Here is a 22,946-nt window from a genome sequence, read left to right as displayed (position 1 = left end):
GCAGAATGCCTTAATTGCACATTTATTTGTAAAATCTGACACTAAAATAGATCAAGTTCATGACAGATATATGCTAAAGATGACGATGATTTATAAGAAATTCGAAAGTCAAGATTTTGAAGATGATTGTTTTTAAATGAAACGATGGTATTTCCTGTAACGCCCTTATATTTTTTACATTATAAAAATATTTACAATTTGTACATGGCAGAGGCCTGAGGGGCCGCGTGTCTTGTCGCTACACACACTAAGCATTCCTAGGACGATCACTAACACGCCGGAGACACGCACTCGCCGACGCCGGCGTCAAGTTCACACAGAGAGAATGTTCTCACATAGTCAAGTGCTCACAGCAGGCGGCGGTCGGGCGTGGCGTCGTCGTCGCTGTCGCCGCACTCGAAGCGGATGTGGCGCGCGCTGCGGCGGCGCTCGGGCGAGCGCGGCGAGCGGGGCGAGGGGGGGGCGGGCACGTCGCCGCCCGCCGCCAGTCACACCTTGTCCTCGCCGGCGCCGGGCGCGGCCGAGCGCACGAACTGCAACACGCGCGGGGTGAGGGAGGGGGGCGCGGGGCGCGCGCCGCCCGCACATACTCACCGACACCGTGGTGGCCGTGGCCGAGTTGGCGCGCGGCCGGAACGTCAGCACGCGCCAGCGCCGCCGCAGCTGCGCCAGCACCGCCGTTGCAGAAGCAAGCACAGCACGGCCACGCACAGCCCTGCAGCGACGTGGTCAGCGCCGACACGTACTCGTACGCCAGCCACCACGGCGCCGTGTGGTCGGGCCGGAACGGCATGAGCAGGTACTGCAGCCCCAGCAGCGGCGCCAGCACGTGGCGCGCAGCGCGTGCAGCGCCGTGGCCGAGGGCGTGCGGGCCGCCGGCGCCGCCCACGCCGCCGCCGCGCAGCTTGTGCACAGCACGCGCACGATGTTGCACAGGAAGGCCACGTTGAGCAGCACGGCGCCGCACGCGAGCACGGCCAGCTCGATGGCGCGGCGTCGTCCATCCAGCACAGCGGCTCGTCGGCGGGCGCGGCGGCCCACGCACACGGCGGCCGAGGTGAGCGGCAGCAGCCAGCCCAGCGCCAGCAGCGCGCGCAGCAGGCGGCGCTCGGACACGAAGGCGCTCACCAGCACCGTGTGCAGGTACAGGCCCTCGCACAGCATCCACGTGTAGTTGGTGAGCAGCGCGTACTGCAGCGCCGCGTTGAGCGCGCGGCACCAGGCGGGCGACGCCGTCAGCGTGGCGGGCGCGCGCACCACCAGCCCGTACCACGCCAGCCACAGCGTTGTTGGCCGCGAACGACGCGAACAGGTTCATGTGCACCGTGATGCGCGCGCACCGCAGCGACCTGCACACGAGCTGAGTGAGCGGCCCCGGCGCGCATGCGCGGCGCCCCCCCACACTCACTTGAAGTACAGCAGGATGGCGAGCGACAGCAGCAGCGCCACCAGGGACACGCTGTAGCCGGCCTCGTACACCGCGATGATGTCGCTCACGTCCTGCACAACAAACGCTCACTTAGTGTCCGCCACGCTCGCGAGCGCGGCTAGCGGCCGGCACTGACATCTTCGGGCTTGATGCACGTCGTGTAGTTGGACCAGGGCCGGCCGGTCTGCGGGTGCTGCCACCAGGTGCCGTTGGCCGTGCACCTTGCGCCAACACTGCAACAGTAAGGAGAGGTTGATAGAGGCTCCGCGAAGGCGCGGCGGCTAGGTAAGTGGACGCACGTTCTGGACTGAAGCCGGGTACGAACTCGGGGCAGGCGCGGTAGGCTGTGGTGTTGGCGGGCGTGGCCAGCACAGCCACGAGTCGAACGTGCCCTCGCAGTACACGCCTGCAAGCAGAGAGCGCGCGGTCAGTGAGGGCGCGGGCGGCGTGGTGGGAGGGGGAGGGGCGGGAGGGTGCACTGCCTGGCGGGGCGCGGTGGTGTTGAGCTCGCGCTGGCAGGCGGAGGCGTCGCGCGCGATGCGCTCGGGGTCGTCCATGGCGCGCCACGCCGCGCTCACGCCGCGCCCACGCCGTGCTCACGCCACACCCACGCCGCGGTCACGTTGCGCTTGCTGCTATCCGCGGCTCACGTCATGCATCGCCTGTAATCAACAGTATGCCCCTTAGTTTTGCTTGTATCAAAGAGTAAGTTCAACATTCGTAATATTTTACTTTCTCTAAATAAACCTAGTTACATTGTAGTTTTGTTATTCTGACTGCCTCGTTACTCGACTAGTGTTTGATTCCAGGGTCGGCCCAAAATCATTTGCATGGTGATTGCCATCCCATCGGACTACGAGAAGGAATAAAGAGTGCTCCAGTGTGTTCATCACGCAGTGCCACTATTGCGGTAGCCTAATAATGTTATTGAAGGTGCTAGACGAATGGGCTGCGGGATTGTTCGCGCGAGTTACCGGGGCCCTGGTACATAAAAGGCCTACGACGGAACACGACGGTGTTTAGTCAGTAAGAGTCTGACACTCCCTCACCGCTGCTAACCCACAGCCAGAGGGGCCATTTGATGATTTTTGACGTCGTTAAAAAAAAGGTGCTTGACGAATAATATTCTGTACATGATGTTGTAAATTATTAAAACAAAAAATTACACCTGTGGCTAAACCACTGAATGGATTAATTTTTTTTTTTACATTATATTTTTTTATATTATATTTTATATGAGGTAGGATTTAATGTGATTAGGTACGACACACCCGATATAACATACATGTATTACCATCTTATATGAACTATACGTGATTGTAAGACATACAACCGGCCGGACTCTGCTGCAGGAACATTGACGTGCATGATAACGGACGCTCACTAGGGAAGCTCTCAGGCCGAGGCTGGCCGAGCCTGAAGCGATTTCAATGTTATTCTTCTTGGTTCCGTTTAAAGGTCGTAAAAGTTAAATAATTCATGTCGTCCGTCGCTTTGCATACAATTAAGATAATATTGCGTCCGAGCGAGGCGCGTCGACCCCCGTGTTGTTGTAGGCGCCTGGACTCCGACCGGCTCATGGAGATGAGCAGGTCCCATGCACTGTGCTTAGTTATACTGGAACGATTTATCCGACGATACCCCAAATGATACTATAGTTATCGACGGAGTTGCTACAATTCATAATCTCTTGTCGCAAACACATGTTATATCGGCGAGACAACGGAGTAAACTGTAAGATAATATTCAAATAAGCCTAGTTGACCTCCCATAATATTACATAGTTGTACATAGCAGAATAATATAACTGTTTGTAATGATTGTTGAGGTGTTCCGGGAGAGTGCTACGGCGCTACGGTGCTACGCGGCGACGCTACGCCGGCGCTCGCGGCTACGGTAGCCACTACGCGTACGGTAGCCGGCGGACGTGGCCAGCGCCTCAGCGAACACCGATTTGAGTCCTTTGATGGCGCTGAACAAAATATATAGGTATACTTAATATTAACAAATTTGTGCATTCGTGCTATGCGCGATATCCTAAAATATTATTAATGTGCATGTTTTGGGTTTGAGTATTTGGAAGACACACATTTGTACATTGACAGAAGACAAAGATTCACCTAACTGTTAAGTGAAATACGCCGAGGCACACCTACGTCCTTATGTACTACTATGTTACTTATTGTACGGATGCGGGGAGTAGTTCCCGCTGGTTCTGTTGTGATCCAACGCTGAGTAGAATACTTAGTAATGAAATGTAAAGCAACGCAAGGACTGTTCAATACAACGCGGACAAGTCGCACAGAGGTCCTGCTACGCACGCTGTGCTACGCCGCTACGCGCTCTTGCTACGCGCGGGGCAGCGTAGCGCTACGCGTGACGTAGCACGTTACAATACTGTTGCTGACGTCTGCTGTTTCGGAGTGAAATGAAGAGGAAATTGTGTTCACGAGAGGCGCTAGCTGGTTATAGTTATCGGCACGGGTATTGAGCTCGGCGGAAGAGTGGGGATCGCTTTGCGCACCCGTACGCATAAGGCAATAAAGTAATAAATCGCTTCTGCGCAGGTGAAGGTCAGGGCTCAATATCCGTGCTGATAACTTTAACAATGAATACAAACGATGATAAATTCATTCATTTAGAAATTTCATTTGATGAAATTGCACAGTTACTTGAAGAAGGATCCTTCAATGAAATGTTATAAAATACAGTATAGAGCGTGATCTCTGCGCTGACTACCCTGTAGACACGCAATGATTAGGCATCGCTGGCGCGGCGACACTGAGTGACGTCACATCAGCTGCACTCACAACACTAATTGTTATTTGTGGCGTGACGCGTCATGTGTGTGTGTGTGCACTGTGTTGTTAGTTGTTATGACATGCGCCAACTAAATCATTTGCTCGATTCAGTGAAAAGGCTTTCGTGTGTTGAATGGTGCCGCACTGGAGCGCTGGAGCTCTATAATCCCCGACAATAACGCAGAGTGGGGGCCTGCAGGCCTGGACAAACTATATAGACGGTTAACTTAGTCTAGTGAGCTGCCATATTGTAGCTGATATTCTAAATGCAGAAGTAACCACATTACCGCGCAGACTGGATCCTCGTTACTCGCTAAACGAGCTTCAAACTGATTAATGACTAATCTTCTCCGACACTGAAGCTCTCACATGTGTGTGTGTGTGTGTGTGTTATCCATAGAGAATCGTTGCATTAACTCTAACAAGTTAAACTTAATTATTATCCTCTTTAATAATATCAAGATAGTGGGATTGTCACTCGCTGAAATGTTAGTTTTATTTAAACAGTGTTGGTGTAGGCGCGTGCCGACGCCTCCGAGGCTCGGCTTAGCGCAGCCCCCCCCCCCCCTGCTGCACTGCTCGGCTCTGTGACACATTGCACGAGGGTGCGCCGTCAGCAGCCGAGTGCGACGCGTGTCCAACACGCACACACACTAAGCGCCGGACACTCAACTGTTCTCACTATAATTCTATTTTGATGCGATGATTGATCAAATATGGTCGCGGCTCTCCTGTCAGCAGACTACATCGAACGCACACTCCAAAACTACAAAACAAGTGCAACTGTAACATTTATCACGTGATAAGCATTTAAATAAGTTCCACATGAACAGATGTTCGCCAACACATGTGTACATCTGCACCGAAACGTTTCTCAAGCATTTATTTTCTATATTAAGTGAATCTAAAGCTTCCTGTAGTAAATAATATTTATGTATTTGAATATAATCATAAAAACCTACTAATACAGTTACGTCGTAGCTGCCGTAAGCCTGAGTGCACATTGCAGACTATTTAAGACGGCTTTGGTAGAAAGAAAATATTTTTTATTAAACGGTTTTATTTAGCTCACCCCGTTTGTTTTATTTATTATTTATTCATTCTTGGGTCAAATTTAGAAATTGAAATTTCAGAGCCTTCCTGTTGTCAGATTGATCTGAAATTTGGTACACACCTTTATTTCCGATGACAATACAATATAGTAATATCAATAACATTGCAAATCCAAGATGGCCGCCGGTACAAAATGGCGGATAACGTAGGTTTTATCAATCCCGTCAATGTGGGTATCAAATGAAAGTGCTCAACCAGTAGAATACAATGTACTATATAAAATTCAAATCCAAGATGGCGGCCTCTACAAAATGGCGGATAACTTAGGTTTTATCAATCCCATCATCATGGGTATCAAATGAAAGGTCTCAACAAGTAGAATACAATTTACTATGCAAAATTGAAATCTAAGATGGCCGCCGCTACCAAATGGCTGATAACAATTTTTAAACGCTTTTATTTAGCTCATCCCGTTTGTTTTATTTTTGGGTCAAATTTAGTAATTCAAATTTCACCCTCTTCCTGTCAACCGATTAATCTGAAATTTTGTATACACCTTTTATTCCGATGACAATACAATATAGAAATATCAATAACATTGTAAATCTAATATGGCCGCCGGCACAAAATGGCGGATTTATTTTCCGCAACCCCTCAATATGGGTATCAAATGAAAGGGCTGCACAAGTAGAATACTGTCAGCAACCAGCAGGCCCAACAGGGCCAAGGCCTGCCTGGGCTGCGGGATTGTTCGAAAGAGTTACCGGCCCTGGTACATAAAAGGCCTACGACGAAACATAACTATTTTAGTCAGTAAGAGTCTGGCACTCCTTACGCTGCTGACCCAGGAGGGTCACTTGATGATTTTGGCGTCGTTAAAAAATTGACTTTTTTTTAAATTAGATTGTAATAAATGATCAGGTAAGAGACCGTGTAATAATGATGCACTAAATGAATTAGATAGAATGAGGAATATTCGGTAGGCATTTTCATTAAATACTAAAAACTAGAAAATAAAAAATCGGTAAAAAAACTTTTAAGTCAAACGGTTTTATCTTATGTGCACTGAAAACTAGAAAATAAAAAAATAGTTACTTACCTGTCAACCTACGTAGGTGGTCTTGGTCATATTAGACTAAAATAAAAACGTGGGGCCCCTCTGAAATCCTACCTATGGCAAAGCATATCTTTATACTTTGGTAGATCATGAGCTCGGCGTTCGCTGGTGAAGCCGCTACGGCTGATTATTGATTGTCAAAAACTCCAGTTACGATTATAGTAAGTCGATGCAATCCACACTTATTATACCTCTAGAAGAAAGTACTACAGCAACAGTTAATGGGCCCCACGTTTTTATTTTTAACCCCCGACGCAAAAACGACGGGGTGTTATAAGTTTGACGTGTCTGTGTGTGTGTGTGTGTGTGTGTGTGTGTGTGTGTGTGTGTGTGTGTGTGTGTGGCATCGTCTCCAAACGGATGATCCGATTGTAATGCGGTTTTTTTTGTTTAAAAGGTATGTCAGTCGGGAGTGTTCTTAGCTATGTTTGGTGGAAATCGGTTCAGGTCTTCAAGGTCATCAGCTCGTTTGCTAGATGTGATAGGAATGTTACACTTTTTACTTGCAAGTATATGTGGGATCTGAAATTTGAGACACTAATGTCTTTTGGAACCACTGAGCTGGTCTGCTGTTAAGGCACGAAGGTAGGAGACGTAACCCTGAACCGCCTTTTAGTAAACCCATCGAGTTTGGGCTCGTTGAATTTGTCTTGACGAGTTCTCTTCATGTTTCTGATTGACGAGAACCTGATGCTGGGATGTGGCGGATGAAACCCTGGAATGCCGGAATGAAACGGATAAACCGATTTATATTTTTGCTGAAAATCTAGAATGTCCAAAGGTTAATCTTTATTGTTTCTCGAAATCTCGACATCTCATATAGCGACCCCATCTTAAGATAAAATAAATTAAATGAAAGAAGGAAAAATTAAGGAGCTCCTTTAAAAAGCATGAAATAAAATTAAATTATAAATTTAAAAACCCCCGACCAAAAAGTACGCAATAATTATGACAAAGGTTAAAAACGCTAAACCCTATAAAAAGCAAAAAATAACTTTTATCACTACGTAAACTAAATTTTGACGTGTCGGGGGACCGCTTTTTACCTTCATAAATACTTACATAAATCAAATGATACCTACCTAATTACAACATTCGTTTTAAAAAAACACGTATCTAAAGTAATGAATTAGAGCGGTCCCCCGACACGACAAAATTTAGTTTACGTAGTGATAAAAGTTATTTTTTGCTTTTTATAGGGTTTAGCGTTTTTAACCTTTTGTCATAATTATTGCGTACTTTTTTTGGGTCGGGGGTTTTTTTAAATTTATAATTTTAGTCTAATATGACCAAGACCACCTACGTAGGTTGACAGGTAAGTAACTATTTTTTTATTTTCTAGTTTTTTAGAAAATAGTGAATTCAATCAAAGTTTTTAGTCAGTATGATTCCGAACAAATACCTAATCGTTGTAACGTGTGTACTTCCATTCATCTTCATACTGATTTATGAGCAAAAATCAAAGCTCGGCCGACTAAATGTTTGTAGTGTGCGCGCTCTAAAGAGTACAACACAAGAATGATGCACCTACTACCGCTAAGTATTATAATATTTCCATTACTTCTGCAGTTACCGCTGGCCAGAGCGTCTGTGGGAGCATGACTTGCTTGCTGCTATTCAATATATCAAAAAGCAGGTTCAATGAATTACAAGAATGAAGTGAAGGGAATTAAATTATCAATTGTTAGCATCGTTTCATTATACTGATAATAAGAGTACAGATCTGCGCGAGGCGGCCACGCTGCGGCCTGTGTTGGAGGATCGCGGGGGCGCGACACACACCTCACACTATGTGCTGTTCTGTTGTGCATGTTATACATGTTTTCATGTTCCTTACAATAAATACCTGTGACGATAGGGATAAGTTTGGAGGGCGTGCGGTCTCACGAGAGCTCCGCCGACAAAGTAAACAATATCAATTTAACTTCCCAAACGAGAGTTTGTATGGGCGCTTTCTTCGCCCCCTTTTTTTTAATCTGTCTTTAATTAGGTGAATCCCGCCACGTTTCAAAGATCCCCTGAGCAGTACCCAATACCCCCACCGCCCACCGCCCCAACATACTGTGTTTTCGGAAATTATTGAACATACTGTTTCCGTTTACCCGTTACTTGAAGTATAAGTGAGCGGTTGGCCTCCCCGCGGGACTTGCAATGCACGTAACGATGTAGGAGTGAGCGATGTCCAGCAGAGTGCCGACACTCGGTGCTGATGTGAGAGGGATGCAGCTCGTACATTGCAGAGATATAAACAGCCACGACGTCACGCACGTACATGAAATGATTGAGCTTATTAGAGTGTTTTGTTATACTTATCTGTTTACGGCTCGTGTTATTTACTTTGTGCATCGTGGACATCCAAACAGATCCTTTGGAATTAACTCCAATAATACATTGTTACCTACACACTACAGTGTTAACAAATCGAGTATTTCTACAAGTTTAATTTAATTGAATAGCCTTTTATTCCTAAACATAGGGTTACAAGAGGTCCCTAAGTTCGGTGTGCCTTTGGCATAGGCCTCCAATTCCTTCCAGTGTGTCCTATCCCTTGCTACCTCACATTCGTTCTATTCGTTCACACTCGTCCTATCCATTTCTACAAGTAGGTATGAGTTAATAGCATGCCGAATCATGCGATTAGGACGGTCGATATTTCAAGATTGTGTACTTAACAGCTTAAAGGTTTTCGATTTAGTAGGTTACTTTTCAGATTTTACCCTCTTATAATTATAATTGCGCTGCACACTGCGCACTCCATATTCATATTGATATCATTTATTTGCGTTCACAAGTTTGTCAATATATTGCAATGGGCTTACAGCTGAGTTTAATTGTGGACCCTGTTAGGGCTCCTCGCCTCGTCGAGAGAAAGGTTTCTAATCTAAGCACATTCTGTTTTATGGTCTCGCTGACAGTTTTATATCTAGCACCTATTGTTTCGTCATCAAAGGGAATATATTGCAGCCGCAATCAATTATGTATTCTAGTAGCCTTGCCCGAGGCGACCGCGTCTGCATGGATGTCAGATAATGATCTTCTTGAGTGTTCTACTAGTAGTCTCTCTGTTCGCGGTATAAGTATAGGCTGTCAATGACCAGTGCAGGATATGTTGTTGTGTGACAGCGCAGTCGGTGTGTGAGTCGAGGTCAAGTGCAGGCGTGTTGACGAAGCGCGTGATATATCTGTGACAGCTGCGACTGTCGCGCGCTCATTCATGTCACTACACTAGCGCTAATGTTATCTGCGCTCAATATACAGTCCCAGCTCGAACGTACAATTACCATTACTTATAGTTAATACAATTTGGCGAGGAAAGCCCAACATGGTCGAGAATTGATAGCTGGAAGTGTGACAGGTGTAGCTACCCTGCGCATCGGTCTGCTCCCGCGCGAGCAGCACTCGGCGCACTGCGCACGTGACCGCGACACACGTCGCGCTGGCACTCAGCACTTACTCGCGACGCAGCGAACAGCAGACGCGACACTGCCTGCCTACACGAGTGGTTCGAACCATTCAGAATATCAGCAGTGTTGAAACTACTGGTGTTCCCCAAAACAACAACATACATCGCTATAACGGTAACACAGAAATAGACATAACAGGATAAAGTTTAACGAAAGAAAATACCTGCCGAGAAACAGTCTTATGTTTCTGCTGAAACTGACCAATACATTCCGCCAGGGTGACGTGTCGTGCCGCAGCAATGAATGAATCTAACGACGCTCTGTGTGTTCATCTTTTTCTGACGATGATTAACTTCATGAATCATCGACGTACATATTAGAAGTAGGTATTGGTGGTCAGTAGAGATGTCGGGCGAGCGGCTGGCGTACACCATACCTGTGCTCTTTACAACTCCGACATAATAAAATTGATGCGCTCCATAAAATGTTGATTGAACAAGTTTATCGCCGGCCGCGTGTCTCGCGCGATGTGTAAACTTTTACTGCGTTGCTTTATAATGCAAACAAAAGAATTTAGCTCCATCTCGAGCCGCGTGCTCGCGACGCCGAGTCAAGGTTGCGCCTCGCTCCACGTTATTACAACGCGCATAATTGTCAGCAAAGAGCAAGTGCACCGACTAAACTCTAATTACAAGTTGATCTTGAAATAATAAAATCATGTGCAACAACAATTAGGTTTACATTTACGATGTTATAGTACCTATACCCAGTATTAGGAATAATGTGTTCGTATGCGTGGCCAGCAGGCACACACACAGCGACACGGCGCGTGTCGGATGAGGTTGGTCACCGGCTGATGAGCGTGGTTGCGTAACTTGTGCTCGTCACTCATTACCGTATTATGGAATGGACATATTTTCAAAGAAACTAAACTACACTAATCCGATAAAGAGGAAACATTATTTTGATTGTACCCTAAGGCTCCAAGCAAGAGGTGCTGAAAATTTAAAACAAAAACACTAAAAAGCAAAAAAAAAAAAACTTATTTTAGGTGCATCGGCCTAGAAGTCGGTGTCTAATGGATGTTACAAAATTGATTTTGGAAGTCGTTTTAATTTTTTTGTAAAAGAGTTTTTTTATTTAGAGCTTTTCAGTGATACGAATAGTTGTCACTATCCATATAAGTGGAAAATTCTCATCAATACAAAAGCCCCAATACGAGGTATTTTACATATTCAGTTGTCGAGTTCCCTCGACCCTCTCTGGTCTCCATCATCAGGTCAGCTCCAAACCTTCACTGTTGAATAGTGCTTTCAGGCATACACCTGAGTGTCAAGTTTTTATCCTATGTATGCCTACAACTTTCGAAGGTTGCCCTCGATCAGGGTTTCCATCATCAGATCCTGACCTAATGACTATGGGACCAACTGGCAGCTATTCCGCGTCGAACAAAAAAAGAATCACGTAAATCGATCTATAAACCTCGGAGTAATCGATGTACATACATAGAAAAAAAAATAAAAAAACATACCGGCCGAATTGAGAACCTCCTCCTTTTTGGGAAGTCGGTTAATAAACATTGTTGGAAAGATAATTTTGGAGACAGGCTATACTTTCCACGGGTCGCAGGAAATCGCAGGACAACGGCTAGTTCTTTATAAATATTCACAGTCAAAGGCAAAGCGCTCTTGTAGTGACCGAAGGGTCCTTTATGGCAGATGGTACACTTATTTGACAGTTCAGTAGTAGTGAGCGAGAATAGAACAAACCAGCTGAGAGAGCGGAAGAAGGTGTAAATTGAGCGAGTGATCGTAAACATTAGTCGCGTGTTGACACGAGCGCGGTGACAGTCTCGGGCGCCGGCAGCTCCGGGACGTCCCGCAGTCCCGCTACAATCCGTCAGAGGCGCGCTGGACGGCTGCCAGCTAATTAATAAAGTCCACATGATATAGCGCCGCCACGCCGCGCTCACACCTCACTTAGCGCACGCTCACACGCCGCTTATACAGCTGTTTAGCTGCAACTATATTATATCGTCCAGCACCGAAACTACTCCTACGTACTTATACTTTCAAGTATAGAGATGTTATTAGCAACATGGTAGTAGCTGTGCATGTGTCGGCAGCAGCGCCGGTCGCCGCACGAGGTGCGCTGCGGTGGTAGTGACCAGACCCTGACTGACCTTCAGATGTCGGATTATTGCCGAATACTTCAGTCTGGTACAGGGTTTCTGTCTGTGTTCTTCTAGATGTGCTGTAATTCCGTAATAACAACCGAGAGCGAGTTCCGCGGTTAACTGCACCGCCAGCCAATAAGGATATATGAACTGAATGTGAAATATTACCTTTACAATTAACTAAGGTCGATGATAGCAAGTCCAGATTTCGTGTACGTACTTAGATACTGTTAATGGAAAGTATAGTCTCGGGATCGTTCTGAGACTAGCGACTGTGACCACCTGTTGCCGTCTCCTTCCCCCCCCCCTGCTCTGATCCCGCTGTGGGATCAGCAGTCACAGCCTCACAGGTGACCTACCATTTGTACATTCCCGTATATTTTCAATCAGTTGTTTGATTGATGGTCTTCCTTAGAGAAAAAGTAATAGGGACATAGTTCCTGTAGAACGCCAGTGAAACACCGGGGACAACGTTTATAAAATCTCTTACCTACGTAAAAATTCAGGTTTCTATCTTTGAAGTTTTAAATAACCATAGCTTCAACTTCAATCAATATAATGTTCCTTTTCATTTTCCCACAGTTGAAACAAAATACACTGAAGTAAATTCAATATAGTTTAATCAGGAGTCTTTAAATGTCTTTACTCGCGCCAAAGTTGGTGAATAGAATGAAAGCAAGCTGGTGTGTCCCGCGGCGTCGCTCGCCCGGCCGGCTAACGAGCCGAACCAGTAATTAAAATATAAAGTTAGAGAATAGCGCGCCGCCCCGACCCTCCCTCCTCAGCGTCGCAGTTCCTGAGCAAGTCGCAGTGCTCAGGAACACGCAGCAAGCAACGGTCAGACGTGAGCGTGCTGCCACAGTACGTAATGTCGTCGTGATGGTCAGCGCCGGCACTCGGTCTCCGGGAAATCGCTGGAAGCGGTCCCCGCGCGCGCCTCGACATTAATGTTATTAACATCGTCGTCGCACAATGTGCACGAATGTTTGCCGCCGGCGACGTGCGCTCTGTTCCACTAGCTAGCCTCTACGAGTCGCGTTGCATTTATTTATGACTTCCAAATTAATGTCTTCATTTATGTCTGGGCCTGGATATCTTCGAGTCTTCCGGCTATAACACATTAATAGGACATTCAGGCAGTGAGCTGGGAGTAGTTGTGTTGTTTGAAGTTGTTTTTCGATAGGAAGAGCTAACGAGCGCCACGGCGTAACAAACGCAAAGAGACGGCGGCGCTCACGTCGCGTGTGTCGCCGGGACTGAACCTGCGCTCCCGCGGCGCCGCGAGCCGGCACGCGCCTGGACTGAACCCGCGCTCCCGCGGCGCGAGCCGGCACGCGCCGGGACTGAACCTGCGCTCCCGCGGCGCCGCGAGCCGGCACGCGCCCGGACTGAACCCGCGCTCCCGCGGCGCCGCGAGCCGGCACGCGCCTGGACTGAACCTGCGCCCCGCGGCGCCCCGAGCCGGCACGCGCCCGGGACTGAACCCGCGCTCCCGCGGCGCCGCGAGCCGGCACGCGCCCGGGACTGAACCCGCGCTCCCGCGGCGCCGCGAGCCGGCACGCGCCGGGACTGAACCTGCTCCCGCGGCGCCGCGAGCCGGCACGCGCCGGGACTGAACCTGCGCTCCTGCGCGGCGCCGCGAGCCGGCACGCGCCGGGACTGAACCTGCGCTCCCGCGGCGCCGCGAGCCGGCACGCGCCGGGACTGAACCTGCGTCCGCGGCGCCGCTGCGAGCCGGCACGCGCCGGGACTGAACCCGCGCCCGCGGCGCCCCGAGCCGGCACGCGCCGGGACTGAACCCGCGCTCCCGCGGCGCCGCGAGCCGGCACGCGCCGGGACTGAACCCGCGCTCCCGCGGCGCCGCGAGCCGACACGCGCCTGGGACTGAACCCAGGCTCCCGCGGCGCCGCGAGCCGGCGGCACGCACGGGACGCTCCCGAGCCGAAGTCTTGCTTCGTCTACATTTTATAAGAGAAAGATGCCATTTTTTCGAACGAAACATGATTTGAATTCTATTAATATAAGTGAAGCACAAAATTCTATTATGTAGGTACCCGCCTACATTTATTGGCCTCACGGTAAGCAAATTGGTAGTGGGTCATATGTACATGAACAGTAAAAGTACTAGGACTGCTGCGAGGCTAATTAATGGTTGAGGAATATTTTGTAGCAGAGTGTTGAATATTGCCGATGTACGTGAATGGCAGTTGAATCGTTAGCAGGCGAGCGAATGGCCGTCGAAGAGCCAAGCTTTAATTACAATGGGAGTGGGTCGCCGCCAGTCGCCAGTTTATTGCGGAACATTATACTGCGCTATGTTTAGTGAGTGCGCTCACCGGCACTCGCAACACGGGAATATGGCTAAGGCCACGGATTAAGGAAAGATGAGCTGAGGTTCCATAATGCAGATAGGTAAGAACGGAATGAAGGCGACGACAGTAAGTCCTCGTGTACTCTCCGAGGTAATAAGGATCTATAAATGTAATTGTGCTTATTAGAATATAGTCAGTTTTAATCGAACATTCGAGTGAGTTTCATTTACACGACTCCATACCTTACACCTCGTCCCCACACTATTTTGGGTTATCCGCTCTCCTCGGTTTCTCAGTTATTCGACTCCGCTTGTCATTTTGTTCTCCATGGCTATTACCTCATAAATAAGGCTACCTACTTCGAATAATAGTATGGTATGGTTCAGACTACTTCGACAGTCGATTAAAATCTCACAGTATTTACAATTTTACGGTGACATTGATACGGTATAATAAATTAAGTAGCCGAAATATGATCACGAATGGTTTTGATTCTTGAGTTGGCTGCATTTATTAGGTCTCATTAATTGAAGTATTATTGTAAGCTGTGAAGGTTACGGGCTTTTATTGCAATATTTGTTTGTTCCGTGTATGAAGTGCAGTCGTGGTCGGTTGTACTCCCGCGGGGGACAATTAGATAGATGCTGATCGCCGCCACTAATCACGTTACCGCGACTGCGGACACAATCTATTCATGGCATCATTTGCACGATGCGCCTACAGAATTTTCACTTATCGCTGTAGGAATAAGATCAAGATAAAAGATGTTTATACTTAATATGTACTTCTGTTCAGTTATGTTGGGGTCGGTATCACACGTGGAGCGATTGCCCATCTGACTTCCGCTGCCCAGTTGCCTACCTGAAAAATCCGATACCTCTTGGTATGTCTGACCACCAGCAGACTCTGGCTTCTAACTACCAATTTTTATTTTATATACTTTTCATGAAACATGTCTAAGGGAACTGGCACATAAGTCACTATAAATAACAACACGGACACGGACAGTCACGTCACCTCTTTTGCCGTCGGTTAAAAAGTACTTAAAATTCTTAAGTCCTCCTCTATACATATAAGTAGTAGTCATTAGTAGGTCACAGAGGCGCTATAGAGGCTAGGCACTGGAACATATTCCCGTGGTCCCCCGAGCGCGCACCACCGCGCGGGAATGTTAATGGAAGCCGCCGCGCAGCTATGTGTGACCACTAACATTCCTAGCCTGCTTCACTTACACCAGGGAAAAATTACTATCTCGCTTAGTACTCATGCAGTGAGTTTTTTTCAAAATTAACATAGGGGGACTTTGGATCAGGCCTACAATCAATCCAGCGGTAACAGTAGATCGATAGTAATCATTAGTAGAAGCGCGTGTTGATGTGCAGAAGTACCTAGTCACTAACAGAGTTGCTAAAGTGTCGGTCACACATGTCCATAAATACAACAGGTTCTATGATACTATACGGAATGACACTTTATTCATAAAATTATACGTATGAGGTAATACTATCGCTATCACTAATACATCTAGTGCACACAAATACCAGTAGACATGATATGATGATGACATGGAGCAGAAGGTGGACGCAGGTCGCTGCGAGCTGCCGCAGGGAGCGCAATCCCGGCCGCTGACAAATACCGGCGCAGCTGTGTTGCGAGTGCAGCGCCGGAAATGAACGGGTCGCGCGCCTCCGCAGCTTGTTACTCGCGTGTCGCCAGCGCGACACTTCTGTTCACTGCAGTGTCAGTGTCAGCCTCCATCGTCACATTTTAATAAAGCATTTCAAAATGTCGCGCCACGATGTCACGAACGCGGAGTGCTCAATTGAAAGTTATTTCACAGAGTTGTTAGGTATATAATACATATGCCCGAAACTGCGGCAGCTGGCTACAGCGTTTACAACGTTTAGATGCTCACACTCATTGATATCTAGTTAGAACAGTTCTAGATTAAGGTATCCTGGCCAATGTATTTTTTTTGTATGAACATTTGTTTGCACAATCGTTCTTAATCTAAATATGCAATGAATGTAAATTCGTTAACTTACATAATGTGAGACGAGGCGACGTGCTGCGACACCCTGATTATGTTAATAGCTTCGGCTGATCACTGGAGTATGTGTGAACTGAACTTCATTACAGAATACGACGCTGCCCACATCGGCAACACCTAAGTATTTGATTTCTGTGCTCGTAATAATTGCAAGCAATGCTAAATAGCTTGCTTGAACAGCGATAGGAGATAATTTGTGCGTTGTCTCACAGAGTGGTGACCACGTGGTGACGCCGTGGAGGGACGGAGGCGCTTGTTCACACGTTCATCAAGAGTGTGTGTTCCGCGATTCCCTCACATTCGTCACCCGAATCTGTTACCAAAATAACCGACGACTGCCCACTATGTATGTGTGTGTTTGTATTTATTTATATTGCAGCTAATTGGTACCTAGTGGAAGGTGCGACGTGGAGGAAAATTCTCATATTTTAGCAGCCAACGAATTTAGTTTGTTTACGATACTAATACTATACCACGTATACAGTGTATATACATGTCGGCGCGTTGATAACATTAAAATTATGAGCGGGTAACCCCGAATAGAGTAGTAAGTGTCACGACGAGTGATGGCAGCAGTCATTCTGGTGACAGGTGCCAACTGAATTGTGCACATACTAACCTATTGGCTCGAAATCTCATTCCATCTTACTGATTGTGTGTGATTGTGAATAAAATGGTGAGGAAACCAAATAATGGAACGGTGGACTACACAAGCGTGCCTTTATTTTTGAATTACGGTCGTTACAACGCCCGAGATGCAACGTGACAGCCATGACCGCCGCGAGGCTCCTTCTCACATCAGAAGTGGGATGCAATCCGAATGCCCATACATGATTGCCCTGCTACGTGTTCAAAAGAGTGAAAACGCTAGTAGCGAAAAAAAAATGATGTCTGATACGATACTGCTATCACAAGGAAGAATTCTGTGTGGAAAACATCTCGTACTGCAACATGATGTTCATGGAGCTGTCTATGTAGAACAAGAAGGTTGTGAACAGATTGGTTTCGGGAGAATTTGCCACGTGAAGATAAACTTCATGTTTTGCAATACTTATAGTGCCAAATAATTACCCAATAAAAAAAAATGGAACGTCAATTATTTACAATGGAGTTTTTAGAAGAAGATTTACTAAGAATTTCAGGAAGGGACTATGGTAACCACGGTTATGGTAATGGTATCGGTTTCAATTTTACAAGTCAAGCTATTTATCGAAGGTATGCTCGAAAATTAACCGATTTTTTCTCATTTTCATATTTCAACAATGACGGTGATTATTGTGCAATATGGCGACAAAATTACTATCGCGAATGGAGCTTGAGGTGTCGTCGTGAGTTCAGAGTGTCGGTGCTCGTGCATGTCCGTGGTGTCTGCGAACGTAAAGCCGCTGTACTGCGCGCCATATGATGTGCGCATCGTCATGCGCGTTGAGTGGAAACCCGGTGAGACCGAACCATTTTTGCTGTATGTTGAGGTTGTTTGTCAAACGACATTTATAAACTTGAGAGGCAGTTTCAGTCTCGTTAAAAATTGAAACCTCAAGTTAGAATATTTCCGTTTTTGCGTCATTGATTGATTGAATGTGCATCAGACTAGATTTTGGTAATTTGGCGCTAAGTTGTACCAATGACGGATACCGGGGTGACTAGGAAAGACTCGTTAGCCTGTGTGGCAATAACTGGCCTGTGTGACAACGACTAGCCAGTGTGGCAACGACTAGCCCTGTGGCAATAACTAGCCTGTGTGGCAACGACTAGCCTGTGTGGCAATGACTAGCCTGTGTGGCAACGACTAGCCTGTGTGGCAATAACTAGCCTGTGTGGCAACGACTCAGCCTGTGTGGCAATGACTAGCCTGTGTGGCAACGACTAGCCTGTGTGGCAATAAGTAGCCTGTGTGGAAATGACTAGCCTGCGTGGCAATGAGTATCTTGCATGGCAATGATTCGCCTCGGTGGCAATGATTAACCCTGTGTGACAAAATGGTCCGTGCGGCATTGACTTACGGAAATGTGTGACTTTAGGAAACATTCTGTTTCGTTTGGACTTCAAATTGGTAACCACTGCAAGTTGTTGTATAACATGAGCAAAGGGAGTTATTTGAGGGGTCAGGGTGACCGAACGGAGTAGACTGTGGCAGAAACGGCACACGAGGACGTGATAATGCAGGACGGCCGTGTCGCGTTGATAACATTAAAATTATGAGCGGGTAACCCCGAATAGAGTAGTAAGTGTCACGACGAGTGATGGCAGCAGTCATTCTGGTGACAGGTGCCAACTGAATTGTGCACATACTAACCTATTGGCTCGAAATCTCATTCCATCTTACTGATTGTGTGTGATTGTGAATAAAATGGTGAGGAAACCAAATAATGGAACGGTGGACTACACAAGCGTGCCTTTATTTTTGAATTACGGTCGTTACAACGCCCGAGATGCAACGTGACAGCCATGACCGCCGCGAGGCTCCTTCTGACGCTCCCACATACATATCCTACGTAGGTAGGTATATTATATTGTAGGTATAAGTTGATTTCTTAATAAATAAGGCAGATTAAAGCCAATCTAATCATAAAAACTATGATGTATGTAACACTTACGTGCTAAAACGTCAATTGTACCCGGTTCTGCGGGTTTCGTAAGACGACGACTAGCAAGCTGTTCGTTTATTGCCTTTGTGGCATCAGTTATTTACAACTGGTAGCTATTCGCATTTTTAGAGATTTCAATAGGAGTTCCAATTACTTATTTAAATAGTGATTTTGTATATATCCTCCGAGCCTTTTTCCCAAACTATGTTGGGGTCGGCTTCCAGTCTAACCGGATGTAGCTGAGTACCAGTGCTTTACAAGGAGCGACTGCCCTATCTGACCCTCTCAACCCAGTTACCCGGGCAACCCGATACCCCTTGGTTAGACTGGTGTCAGACTTACTGGCTTCTGACTACCCGTAACGACTGCCAAGGATGTTCAATGACAGCCGGGACCTACAGTTTAACGTGCCATCCGAAACACAGTCAATGGTGTCTAAGATATACTTAGAAAGTACATACAAACTTACAAAAGTTGCATTGGTACTTGCCTGACCTGGAATCGAACCCGCGCCCTCATACTCGAGAGTTTGGTTCTTTGCCCACTAGGCCACCACGACTAAATAAATAGTGATTTTGTGTAAAACTTATAAAATAACTATTTGCGAGGCAGAGTCAGACTCATCTCAATAACTAGACAGCGCAGACTAAATAGTGCATCGGCGGCACATGCGGAGACGCTCAGGCGTCGCCATCGCCGCCGCGCGCGCACCTGTGCGCTCATGAGCTACCTGTAACTATCCTCATTTGTTTATATTTACTGCGAGAACGTAAGCAGCGAGCAGTGAGCAGTGAGGCAGACACGTTGGCACTGTGTGCCGCCGTCAACATAAAACTATGTTTGTTCAGCAATAAACCGAGTCCGGTGCACGGCAGGGGCCGGCGGACCTGACGCGCCCGCGGCTCCGATTACATTACGATCATGATAATAAACTCGTGTTGAGCGCCGATTGTGATTATATTATGCCTGTTTTATTTCTTTCTGTTTAATACTCAGAAAAACACATCTCGTTCCAAGTAGAAACGCGTAGGTAACTCTGCCGCTGTTTCACATACATCCTGCCTGGTATTGAGCAATGGTCAATGTGCACGGTGCGCGAGGTCGCTTTGTCAGTCAGTCAATGGAGAGCGACAATCACTGTAAATAGAGTAATAATAGCCGCTGTTGAACGACGGCGCGACACTGCCGGCTGAGGGCGACACCTCGCGGTGCACTTGACCCAGCTCGCCGCGCGGATACACTTCCAGTAACGCCAGCCCGAGCTGACTGACCGCTGTGAACTCCTGCCACGCATCACTTGCCGGCTTTTGCCTGAGTGTTACTCGTACCCATGTCCATTACTAACAGGGGTTCTCTAGTAGCTAATGAGCAATGAAAAATGTTCACGTCAAGACGGGCTTAACTAAAACCACGAAAACATAAAGTAGGAAATAGATTTCTTAGAAATGAGGAAAATGAGTTATTGTTTGGAAGTACACTCTTCGTACTTACAAGCAATCTTATCAAAATGATAACTGAGGTGATGCCTATTCGGGTGTGTTTTATATTTTCAACGGAGGTATATTGTTCACAGATAAATCGAAATACACAAGGGCTTATACAAATATTGATGTGGGAGTCAATATTGGTATGCTTACAGCGCGAGCGGTGATTTCAAATGTAGCTAGGTATTTGTTTGGGAGCTCGGGGATAGTTCAGTTCGGTTCCTCTCCGAACAGAAGAGTTTCCTTACTTCCTTGCTAACTGTTCCTGAAGAGAAGCTCTTCCAGATGGTTTAGAACTTCCCAGTTCAAACGAATTGTTACGAGTTTTTATTTCATAGGTATTTAAGTAGTGATCAGGAGAGTCTGTCTGAGTTTAGTGTGCTCACTCGGTACACACTGGTGCTGGTCCGGGCAGCAGGCGCGGAGTGCTCATTATGTATAGTTGCGCAAATTACGTGAATCGCTTCCGGAAACGTAGCTTTTAGAGGCGGAGGGCGGCTCGCCGACTGCCACTAAAATAAAATAATTTGCGTAAGTGCGCCACGGAAACACGGACATTTCGCAAATTGCTCAAGATTTATGAACCACTGGTTATTAGCCATCAGCTTGCAATCTCATCATAACTAGTTACTAGGCCCATCTTATTTATTGTGCTCCGAGGGCTCTACAGTCTTTCGAGTCTACAGAGTTTGGGTCTGTGGGCGGTGAGTTCGGGTGGCTCATCGTTACTTCGTCTATATAGACAACGGACCCGTGTCGGCGGCGCGCGTTGTTACCGTGCTCCCAAGGAGATGCCAGCAACCCCAGCGTGGCGGAGCAGGGCCAAGGTTTGCCGGGGCTGCGGGATTGTTCGAAACCGCGGCCCTGGTACATAAAAGGCTTACGGCTTACGACGGAACACGACGGTGTTTATTCAGTAAAAGTCTGACACTCCCTCACCACTGCTAACCCACAGCGTTAGGGGTCATTTGATGATTTTTGTAGTCGTTAAAAAAAAGGGCTCTGCAGTCTGTTGGAGAGTTAGAGATTATTTTATTTCAACTAGAGGGCGTAAGTTTTGTCATTGGCCAGCGCGAAGAACTACGTAAAGACAATAAACATGAAGTAAAAAGTTAAAGCGGGAGGCGCGGCCGCCGTGCTGCGCGCACTCGCCTCGCGTCCTTGTGTTCTCTCAGCAATAACTTCAAATGTTCCTGACATCAGGTAACACTCTAGGACTATAACGAATGAACAGAGCACTTCTTCACGGCGGGACTTTTGCTTATCATGAATTTACCGCGGATTCACCGTCTTTGCAAATTGTTCACAGCACGGTAAACCCATAATAGCTGTGGGTCGTACGGTGAGTTTACCGTAGACACATATATGGCAGACAAATGTGTGTGGACAAGACACCTTACTTCTTATTTAGGCAAGTATACATAAGTGTAACGTGTTTCAGTAGGTACATACCAGAAGGCAAACTTTTGCCACAGTTGAGCAGTGGCGGCGCGGGCCAGCAAGCCAGCAAGCCGCGCCAACCGCACATCCTCACCAGTTTACATAAAGCGATGACTATTCCCATATGGAACAGACCGATATACTGACATACTACTTTTAATTTACGATATTGACCGCAGCACGAAGATTTATTTTATGTGAATTCCCGCGTTCTGATCTCCAGAACTTCTGGGAAATCTTATTACAAATACTGCAAAAAGTAATAAATACCTTACTTCTTACATACCCAAGGTCGAAAACTTTCCTAAACTCTTGAAAAACACAGTGAGTAGTTATGGAGGAGCGCGCGTGTTGTCGCGATAAGCGATTAGCGTCGCACGTCGCTGGCGGCGGCGCGGCACGGGCGTCGTAGCGCGGCGGCTGCGGAGCGACTGCCGGCCCGCGCCCCGCGCCCGTGCTACACGCTGCCGGTGCTGCTGCTGCACACAGCGAGCCCTATCCAAAGACATGTCCTATCTAAAGACACGTTTAGGTAGGTACCTACGTGTTTACTTTTCATTGCCTTCTTACCACATGCATAAATTATCAGCGTGTCTAAGTTTTTTTCCAATTGGTTACAACTAGGTATAATAATATGTATAATTGAAGAATAACGGCCAACTGTAATGAAGTTGAGTAGGTTCGAGTGGGCACGAGTGCTTGGTGCACTGGTAGACGTGCCGCTGCTCCTCACGTGCTACAGGCACGCCAGCCGCCCGCACGCACACACACACCTGTCGCCGACTTGTTGCTCGCAGACTCCGTCATCGACTCGCTGTACTATGTGGATTTCATTAAATGATATAATAGGTATGCAATGTAACTACTAGGAACTACACTTGCGGCCATCCACCTCTCTAGTTGTATTTAGTATAACCACATATTACTATAATAGTGTATAACGATGAAGATCAAAAAGAGTCTCGGATGTAGGTTTAGAGATAATGAGAGCGAAGTATTTGTGTCCCGCGTGAAATGACGGCGCATGAAGACGCATGGCCATCAGCAGCCAGCCGTCGATGTGCCGAGGCACTCCTGCACTTCACACAGCTG

At 47.2% G+C, this 22,946-nt stretch overlaps 1 pseudogene; it reads right to left on the bottom strand.

Annotated features, from left to right (window-relative positions):
* Positions 1 to 341: 341 nt before the first annotated feature.
* On the bottom strand, positions 342 to 22,237 carry LOC135117221 (calcitonin gene-related peptide type 1 receptor-like; annotated as a pseudogene).
* Between the last annotated feature and the right edge of the window lie 709 nt (positions 22,238 to 22,946).

This window comes from Helicoverpa armigera, chromosome 8 (assembly GCF_030705265.1).
Source record: "Helicoverpa armigera isolate CAAS_96S chromosome 8, ASM3070526v1, whole genome shotgun sequence".
NCBI classification, from domain to species: Eukaryota; Metazoa; Arthropoda; class Insecta; order Lepidoptera; family Noctuidae; genus Helicoverpa; species Helicoverpa armigera.
The sequence above is the reverse complement of the archived record's forward strand: the minus strand, read 5'-3'. Positions and strand labels throughout refer to the sequence as shown.